Source organism: Dermacentor andersoni, chromosome 8 (genome assembly GCF_023375885.2).
Source record: "Dermacentor andersoni chromosome 8, qqDerAnde1_hic_scaffold, whole genome shotgun sequence".
NCBI classification, from domain to species: Eukaryota; Metazoa; Arthropoda; class Arachnida; order Ixodida; family Ixodidae; genus Dermacentor; species Dermacentor andersoni.
In genome coordinates, this window is record NC_092821.1 from 115,849,727 (window position 1) to 115,860,038 (window position 10,312).

At 47.3% G+C, this 10,312-nt stretch overlaps 1 long non-coding RNA gene across 2 annotated transcripts; it reads left to right on the top strand.

Annotated features, from left to right (window-relative positions):
* The first annotated feature begins 297 nt into the window (after nucleotides 1-297).
* LOC129384335 (uncharacterized) lies at nucleotides 298-8,742 on the top strand. Of its 2 annotated transcripts, XR_008612069.1 has the most exons (5): nucleotides 298-386; nucleotides 1,527-1,883; nucleotides 5,979-6,222; nucleotides 7,078-7,190; nucleotides 8,661-8,742. It is a non-coding gene; the product is annotated as an uncharacterized lncRNA (long non-coding RNA). The 2 variants fall into 2 exon arrangements; XR_008612070.1 differs by lacking the exon at nucleotides 8,661-8,742 and having other exon boundaries at nucleotides 7,078-8,653.
* Nucleotides 8,743-10,312: the final 1,570 nt, after the last annotated feature.

A 10,312-nucleotide genomic window follows, 5' to 3' on the forward strand; every position in this document is an offset into this window, starting at 1 on the left:
GGAACAGTAAACGCATCCTTGAACTTTATGAGTTGCTCGAAACGGCAGCAATTTTCTTTATTGGAACGACCACTGCTGTCCTACGCCTCAAAATGGCGCATAGAGCTTCAGCTCTATGCGCCATTTAGCTTATTTTTTCTTTAGCTAATTCTTTAGCTTATTTTCCCAGTATTCTTTACTGATGGCGTCATGTTTTGGAGATGTTGAAATTATATGTTTAACGCATCTGATTGATCGATATTGTTCTTTGTCCTTGTTCTCTGTAGGCACAAATGAAGAATGCCAGCTCCTCAAGGGTCAGTTTCCGCGTTTGGAAGATGCACATTTGATTCGATCAGATGAAGTTTATCATGAGGAGCAGATCCTGAAAGGAACAGAAGGCAGAGGTAAGCACACGCACCGTGTTCAACAGAAAGAACACACATCAAAGAGTGTTCCGGGAATTATATGTTAGGCATCTAATTCATTCAAACAATCCCGCGAACATATTCACCGCTCCTGGCATTGAACAATACCAACGACGAGCATCCAAAACTCTACTATACGATCGCTGCTTTGCAAAGTGGTCGTTCCTAACTAATATGGATAATCTTCAGATCGGACGCACACGATGGAACCTGTCTGAAGCGAAATATAGTGGAGCGGTTATTGAATTCCTATACAACGAAACGCGATGCGCATGATTGTGTTGGTTTTCGTTCTATTGAACGCGTAGCTTCTCTTGCAATGTTTATGTTCGTGCAGCGCGCATTTCACAACTTTATTCTCAGGCAACGTTTAAGGCACGTTATGTCCCAAGCCACGGCGAAATTTGAGAACCGAATCATATTACTCATTAATTAATCGCAACCACTGATACAATGAACTGATCTGAGCATGTGGAATAATACAAGCGATACCGCGCGAGGTGGTGTACCTCTTTCAGCGAAATTTTGAGCATGCACTACAGTCATTAAATGAGACATTGCGTTTTATAAACCCTGTAATTGAATATGCATCCGTAGCATGAGATTCTTATACAGGAATCCTTGCATACAAACTAGAAAGTGTTCAGAAGCGCCCCGCAAGATTCGTCACGGGTAATTCGCACAAGTAATTTCCCCTATGTTGCCCTTGGTGTCAGTGTTTGTTGGCTTCGCATGATATGACTAATAAAAATCGGGTCCCTCGGTTATCCCCCTTTCTTCTCGTTTGCCTGCAAGTTAATAATTCCGCCGCGTGCGTGAGCCAATTCACCGCGTCTACCCTTTCCCCTCCGCTCTGTCATCTTTTTGCTCTCCATTCCATTTCTCATTATCATTCTGCATTCTTCCAGCGTAGGGTAGCCAACCGGATACCCTTCTGGTTAACATCCCTGCTTTTTCTCTTTCTTCTCTCCTCCTCCTCTCTACTTCATTTAATACAAATAAGTGGTGTGCCATTTCATATTATAAACCAACATTTTTCGAATAATAATATACACTTCGTCGTGTTTCATTATTCCAAAGCAACAGCTGAAACTGTAGTATATTCGTGAACTCGTGCAGGTGCGACCTGAGGAGGGCTGGTCGAGCACTGGTCCTAGCCCAGCATTTGCCGTCGAAGCTGTGCCGCGCGCCTATTTGTACGAAAGCAAGGCCTACGCCATCGTTGGAGGCCAGTCCGCCTTCGCTCTAGAATTGGCCGAATGGTTGATGGGCAGAGGGTGTCGCAAGTCGCTCCTTAACTCCTTATTCAGGGTGAAAGAAATAGGGTTCCAGCGTTTCCGGGTTCACAGATGGCAGCGCGCTGGAGTCAGGGTGCTCGCCAGCGACGTCGACGTATCAACGAAGGAAGGACCGTCACGGATTGTCCATCAAGCCACGGTCATGGGGCCCGTCGGTGGCATCTATAATCTGCTTGCGGTGAGTCGGGGTCATTTTGGTGCGCTAAATAGCCTGCACACCAGGGTCAGTTAGAGTAAACTGAAAGGCTACATGTGCTCCTCCAAAAAAAAAAAAAAGCTGTGTTATCCGGAGACTAATCATTGCGTTCAGCATTCTCATCGTTCTGTATATTCTGAAGTACCGGATACAAATTCAGGTGGAATCAGCAGACGGCGCAGGGCAAGAAATCGTAGTTCACGGCGGTCCAATTTTCTGGCTTGTCCGTTTGTATCTAGCCTCTCACGCCAAACATGGATTGCTGGTTATGGGCCTCTGTATACGTGTAGATATACATGTAGATCCTGGTGGTCTGTACGGGCATGTGACCACTCTGAGGTTTGGGCCGGGAATCGGGTGGGGAAAAGTAAAATACAAAATACGACTTCAAAATTTTACAATCGGTAAGTTAGAATAAAACATAAAAAACTAGAGCGCCTGCGTGACTTTAAGGAAATGAAGGTTCTACCACAACCATAAAAATAAAACGATTCAAATCTAATGTGAATGAAAGGAAAGGAGGCTTAAGATTTTGTGTTATGTGGCTATCTAAGTGAACCTCCTTCAGGCCAATTTGTGCCGTTGGCCATGTGCGAGTCGTCAACGACAAGAAATCTTTAAAATATCTCTCGTTCTGGGCGAAACAGTCATATACATTCAGACAACCTTGTCTGAATATATATATTCCCAACCGCGTGCATTTCACGGCGAAGGGGCTAGATGGCGCAGCGTATCCAAATAGGAGTGGTACAGAGTAGCTCACCTACAGTGCACGCTTCAAATGTCGCGCGTTTTGCCCGCGTCATTGTGCTGTATCGCTACATTGCTTCAATGCTAATCGCATTAGTGTCCACAGTCGTCCTGAGATGGTTTCTCCCGGAGCTCTTTTTCTTTTTTCGTGAGCACTCTTTCCCATTGAGCGGTCGCTCTCGCGAATGATGTCTCCAACTTTGCTAGTGGATGCCATCAATTCTTACGAACAGTTCTACTGTGAGTGCTTTATTTTTGTCGAAATGAGTTCTGATTCTACAGCGATGACCGCTAACGGTTCGCATTCGTGTCGTTTTGATGAGCCTCGACATTGCCTGTCGCAGGACCCCGAAAATGCTTCGCGAGATATTTGTAAAAAACGAAAAGCCACAGTGTCCCGCGAAGCTTTGAACTCCACGCCCAAAGAACGTCAGTTGAATATTCTCCCTCACGATCATTGCGCCCACACTGCAGCAAAAAAGGTGCTTAGCCTGAAGAACAGTCTGACTGGCCTCTTGACTGCTACCTTCAATGAATGACCGATGCGGTGCGCTTTGACTATGAACGCGACAGTGTCGCAGAAAATCTGGCGTCGGCGTCCAGCGTCGACCGGCGTCCAGCGCCGAATAATACCAAACAACGCATACCCAACCACGCAGGCCCTACCTTTAGTGCAAAGAAGTTACTAAAGTAATTGAATTTTTCAAAGTAAAATGCGTCAGGAAAATCGCAAAGTACGACACCTACACAGCCTAGCGTGTGAAACACACATAGCGTCGGATAGTAATTTGAATATACGAGAAACTATAGTTATGTTACGCGGAAACCGAAACACAAACCCGTTTCAACGCGATAGTGTTTTCCAACTGCCGCTTGAGGTCTGTCTTAGTAGAAGCGGCGCGGCTTCCTTGTACACCATCAAAAAATGAACCACGAAGCTCGCCTTCGTGCATAGCATTGGCCGCCAGCGTTTCCCGCTGAACATTGCGGTTACATAAGTTGCAGTTACCGGGAAGCGTGAAAAGCACTCAGGGATCTTTGAATGCTATCTCGCTCCACTCTTAAACACGTAGCTTAAGCGCCCTCCACATTTTTCACAAACCAGAGCCGCGGTAAGAAGCAGAAGAAGGGATAGGAAGGAGGGACGATAAATTGTCGTGTCACACCTAGAGACGTATTCTCAGACGATCGCTTTCGGCGAGTGCACTTTCAGTGAGCGCTTATTTGCTGGTTAGTCAAGTGTTCGATGAAAACTCGTCTGGCGAGGAAACATATTGGTGGCAAAGAACTTGTACTCGCCAAGAATAAAATAAAAATAAAGAACAGACATTTGCGGCCCGAGGAAAATCAACGCATTTCCTCGAGCACCTAAATTCACTCAAGCCGAGTCTACAGTTCAGGGCTGGAGAGGAAAACAATGGGCGAATTCCCTTCCAGGATGTCCTCGTAGAGAGGACTTCAAGCGGCTTGAGGTCTGCGGTGTACAGAAAGCCAACGCATGCGGGAAAGTACCTGGCCTTCGACTGGGCACGCCCAAATGGGCAAAAGCGATCCGTCACAGCAGCCCTCTTTTCCCGGGGATTTCACATCTGCTCCAACCCCACGAAACATAGGCAAGAGCTACAGGTTGTGAAAAGGGACCCGTTGAACAATGGCTACCCTCTACAACTGCTCAGTACGCAGGAGCGCAAATCAGCGAATCTGCGCTGGTAAACGACGAAAGAAACAGTGAAGCGCGCGGTGGTACCCTACACAGTGGTGGGAACAAGCAAATCCCTTGGATAAATTTTTAAGAGCTACGGTATTCAAATCGCCCACGTGCCCTCCCGAAAACTTGGCCAAGGGCTCGTTCGCGCAAAAGACCCTTTGCAACATACAGGCTACCCGGGTTGTGATATACAGGATACCATGCAAGGAGTGTGCGGTGTCGCACATCGGCGAGAGCGGAAATTTTAAACGGCGCTTGAAACAACGCATGAATGACGTCGCCAAGGGCCACACAGCCGCGAATGCCCGGGCGGAACATCACGAACTAACCGGACACATCATTGACTCGGACTCGGCAGCCATCATCGCAAAAGAGAACCACTTATCTGCCCGTTTGCTTTCAGAATTATTTTACATCCAATCAACTAGACACACATTAAACAGAACGCGAGGTAATCTTCCCGAGATATACACTCGAATGCTGCGCCACCTCACTCAAAAATAGCCACGGGCCCATGCTTACATCTTCATTGTGATCAACGGACCCGTACGGGGCCCAAAACATAGGTCCTCTATTTTTTTTTCTTGGCAAGTGCACATTTTTTGTCACCATTGTTTGCTGGTTGGGCAAACCGCATGAGCTGATTGGCTGGCTGAGCGACGCGTCACGCAAAAGCTGTGGTTTGGCCGCAAGTGTTCGTCCGAGAATACGTCCCCATTTGAGCCAGTCATTGAAGAAAATCAACCAACAAACAAACCATCCAATGCTCCGCCACTGTGGAGGCCAACCTTCGGAAACGAAGACGACTCGTACTGCTTTCTTCGTATTCTCAAAAGGAGAATGCGCACCCGTAATTGGCGAATGTCAACTCCAACCGAGCCCTCATGAAGCTATTTAATAATTACTGCGCCTAGCAATACGCCAGCTGTCACATCACTGCTCAGCAGTACTCGATGAACTGCAACATTTAACTTCTCTGTCGTTCTCGCTGCGCTAAAATCTTTCCCACAGTGCTTCGGCCCTCAGATCGCCTTACTCATTCGTTCTGGCCACAGAGAATGAAGCCTCACAAGTTCTGTATCGAAGTCAATTATACAGAAGTTTCGTTTTTGTGAAACTGATGCATTTCGGGTAAAGAGTGAAAACAACCACTTTGTCACTTCTCTTAATCATGGGCCTTCGCCGATTCTAACCGCGCTCTTCGCAATGATTTCTTTGACATTTGGCTTCGTCTCGTAACGCTCCCTGCTCCAATCTTTCACGCCAGCTTAATAGGCCAAGTTTGTTTGGCCCGCACCGAATGCGACAACACTGTCATTTCATTTTGATGATGTCACACTTTGCAGTGTATCTTCGCCGTTTAAAATTCTAAATGCGACAATGTTAATCATTCTCACATTACGGAATTTTGTCTCTAAAGCAAGGTAAAAGTCACAGTAACCATATCATTGCCCCTACACCCGCAGAGGAACTTATAGTGCCTGGGTTATCGTATCATGGTCGTAGTTAACTTCTTGGCACTACACTTCACACTTATGAAAATATGGCTGAACCGAGCACTTTTGATCTATGGAACCGTGGTGAGAATGAAGAGGTTTTCTCTTTTTTTCGTAATACAGTTACCTCTGGACGCACATATGATGGAACATAATGGCGATGAGCTCGACGTTTTCATCAAGCTGAAAGTTGACGGCACCTGACATTTCGACGAGCTGTCTAGAAAATGTTGCCCACACCTCGACTACTTCCTCGTCTTCTCATCTCTGTGCTCAAGTTGTGGTAGCCCTTGGGAGCCATACAGTAGCTACGCCGACTCTGTCGTTGAACGCATTTGCGAGAACCGAGCCGCGGATGGACTACCCGGTGAGCTGTCTCTCTTTACGGTGACATTTAAGGGGCCATACATTATTGCGTAATCTTAGTCTAGAAGCCACAAATAGAAGGACTTGAGACTTTTGAGCGCATCCTTTGTAGCCGCTCGTTGATAACACAGGCTCAAATGCCCGTATATAGTCGGAGTGCGCGGGCGTTTCCCTCACCTCTTCCAGCCGATGCAATAAGAAAGAGAGGCCTAGCTATCAGTAAATCTACTATATAAACGACGTGCTTCCTTTACATTTATCGACGAAGTTTGTTTATGAGCCCGAGTTCATGCGTGTTCACCCCAATACAGAAAACTACAAAAAATTGTATTTCCAAACACCTTAAGGTGTCTGTGATTCAGACAAAGGAGCTTGACGCCATGTGATCGGCAGGGCCTTCTGTTGAGCCGGGCAGTTTCCGTAAATGTTTCTGGCAACTTGACGGAAAACTTTCGTGCTCAGAACAAAGGAGTGTGAGATTTTTCGAGTACGCATGACTATTCTGTATATTACAAGAAAACTGAAGCAGGAAAGAGCGAGTCGGTGTCATTTTTTTCTTCGTGCATTTGCACGGAGTTGCAACAATAGGAACCCAGTGACCTGCTATATAAAGCTCGTCCAAATCGCTACCCATGAAGCACTATCAAATGTTTGCTTTACAAATTAATAAAATGCTCATATTTAATCGTAGATCTTGCTTACCGATCATCCCTATCTTCCTCCTAATTTCCTGCAAACAAAAACTCGTTCCCACAATTAATTCTACAAGAAATATCGGGGCAGCAAATGTATAATGTGTGAGAGTACTTCAGATGCACTAACAGCTCCTGAAAAATTATTTTGCATGACGTTCTAGGACTCGCCATACAGTGGGGCGCCCTCGAAAACGGTAGCCCCACTGACCATACGACGAGCCCCGAGGGGACGTTGGATGGCACACTGCCCCAGCGAATCAGCTCCTGCTTGAATGTAATTGAACGGTTCCTGAGCCAAAGCCATCCGGTCGTCTCAAGCTTTGTCAGGGCTAACCTGTCTTCGGAGTCCCGCAAGGCCGCAGATAAACCGGACCTCGTTTACCCCGTGACACGCATTTTCGGTATTCCAATAGTGTTTTTGAACTTATCTGATTCATCCTGTCGCGCACCTATTCAACAGATTCCCGCCTTTAGCGCGCGTATCTTCGGGAAAACAAAGCTTACTTGCGAACTTAGCACTCGTAACATCAAGATAAGGGAAGGTGACATGCGCCCGAATGTATTTCTACGTCGGTGACGACTTACCTAAGTGTCAGTGTCCTACACCTGTGTACGAATGAAGAATTGAAATCGGTAATCGAATGTATCAGTGCATGATTTCTTGGAAATTGCTTTTCTTTTGTTAATGAGGAGGTAAAGAAATTGTAGAACGAACGAAAAGATGTGTCTTGGTGCAGAAATCATGGCTGTTCCGAGTAGCAGCCTCAACCACTCCGCATCGTTTCGGTGCATTAAAGAGAAGGGTACTACCATTATGCAGAACTAGCCTAAACCCACTGCGTTAGTAACCGTGCTAACTCTGGTAATAAGGTACCTGGATTGCTTTAGCGTAACACTAAACTCCCACCCTTCTCAGTTAGGCACCTTGCTTATTAAGTTTCCTTACTTCTTAAACTTGAATATGGCAATGCGGCGTTATGTCTCTACAAATCTAACTAAAACTACAGAATAAAAACAAAACCACGAGACTAGGCTCATTCATGACGGGTTCTCTTGTAACACCGGCATTAAGAACACTGCTTTAACGTGCTCCACTCGCTCCCCGCTTTTTAGATCACACCCCTCTGCCATTACCACAATGTATTTATGCTTTCCCAGCATTCAAGAACCCGATCCGCCCAGTCCCCAGTGTTTCCCACCGCAGCTACCCCAACGCCGTTTTTTTTTCTTCAACAGCTCATGCACCCACAATGCAGTGGCCCTTTTTCCTACGCACAATCAAATACAGGAATCGGCTGACAGCCCGTCATGGCCATGATGAATTATCCATCTCGGTTCGAAACCGCCATCACTGCTTGACCTTGCTGACTGTACAAATGTGGCGCCACTTTCAACTCTCATCCTCCTTGTAATGTCCCACCATGGGTACAATGAATGAATGAATGAATGAATGAATGAATGAATGAATGAATGAACGAATGAATGAATGAGAAACAAATAAATCAGCCAGTATCCACGACCACAGACTTGATGGCGGCTGCTGTTGTTAAATGTTGCCCCACCGCCCCGGACATGAGGTAGTTGTAGCCTCGCCTTTAATCTGCTACAAGGTGCCTTTCCCGCTTTAGTTTCGATTTGCCTATTGATTATACATTTCAATTAGGCGTCACAGTAATTTGTCTTGTGCTTTTCATCGCTCCATTGTTTGTTTATTCCTATATTCGTAACTAACTTGGTCCCGCAGGATTTCAAGATCAGATAAATTTGGATCTTACGGTGAGCCTCGGCGAGTTGGGCATGGACTCCGCGATGGCTGTTGACGTCCAGCAGCTGATTACGAAGGAATACGGCCTCACTTTGTCTGCACCAGACGTCCCACAGCTCACCATCGACCACTTGCGAAAGATCGGCGGCTTGAACAGTGATAGCGCAGCTACCTTCAAACCCAGTCTCACGTGCCCATGACGCAGGCGGTGGCAGATGGGGTGCCTGCCCGAAGTTTTGCACCAACCAATAAATCAAATTCTGCACGGCTCTTTTTCACATTATCCCACAACGTAATAAAATATGTAGACTTCGTTCATTCTTTCGTCTCTGAAATGATTTACTGGGAGAGTAACACAGCTTTCACCGCGGATCCTATATTTTCTCATCGCCGTCCTCGTCCGTGTTGTTTGCGTGAATATACTCGTGCGTGTAGACTCTTCTGCTCCTGTGTGATAGGATGACTGTACCACTGGTGACTCAAATTAACATCAGGGGGCCCTGCGAAGCGTGGCCAGGTCTGGCTACACTGTGCAGCACCGCGGTTTCACGGAAGTCTCTGCGTACGCTGTCTTTGGTGAAGATATTAAGTTTCTTGCTGTGTGACTTTAATTGCCGCTGCTTTGTAGAAGGAAAGCGGTTAGTTGACGCCGAATACCTCAGTTTAGTCGGCACCAGTGCTATTGTGCGTGGTGAGGTCGATGTGGTCACGCTGTTTTTGCATACCTCCGGTATGGCCGCTGACCCACACGAGATTCTAATGAGAATCACCGACGCATTCCGGAACCTATCGATCATGGAAGCAAAGTGCTCGTGCACTGCTGGATTGTCGGAAAAAGTGCGAGCACGGCGGATTTGGTCCACTGTTACAGCGTGTCACCTCATGGACGCGCTTGGGGGCGAAGAGCAAGCCCTCTGCTTCCAGAGCTTTTCAAGGAGGCTCGGCATGATGTTATTCTCCTCCTATTTCGAACCTGTGCTATTCATTTTACTGCAATAAGAATTGCATGGACACTCCGAGCGCATTCCTGTCGTCGGCGTCGCCGTGAGATTTCGTATAAGGTCCAAGGGTGATAGCCGCCCCCGCGCACCCTATGCTTTATGCGCGAGTGAATGCGTGCGAGGGTAGCCGACCATCGCAGCTCAGTACCGCCCGCGCAAAGGAGAACAAAGCGGGAAGGGTGCGCGAAGCCTTCGGTCACGCGCGGGGCACCCAATGTTTTGAGGCACGGGGACGGGGGGGGGGGGGGGGGGGGGGGAGCGGCGTTCTACTCCTGCTACAGCGCACATGGCGTCCGCGCGTGGTCGCACGGCCTTATCTTGAGTACGATCTGCGTTCGGGGCGGAGTCTAGGTGCGCCGGTGGCTTCTACATTTTGCGTGTGCTGTGTGTTCTCGCCGCTCACTTTGCATGGAAGCGATAGACAGCAAAAATATTCCTTCGCTCGCTGCTGCTGCCGCGTTTCCTCACGCCAGTGTTTTGACAGCCAGTTTCCGCGGTGATCGAGTCAGATATGTTTATGTTTGCTAGTGCGTGCGTGACATCATGCCTGTTAATTTAGTTATTATGCCTATGCTTACAAGTTTATATGGCCGATGAAACTGCAATCCTTACTTCGTATAAGTGTCCGCT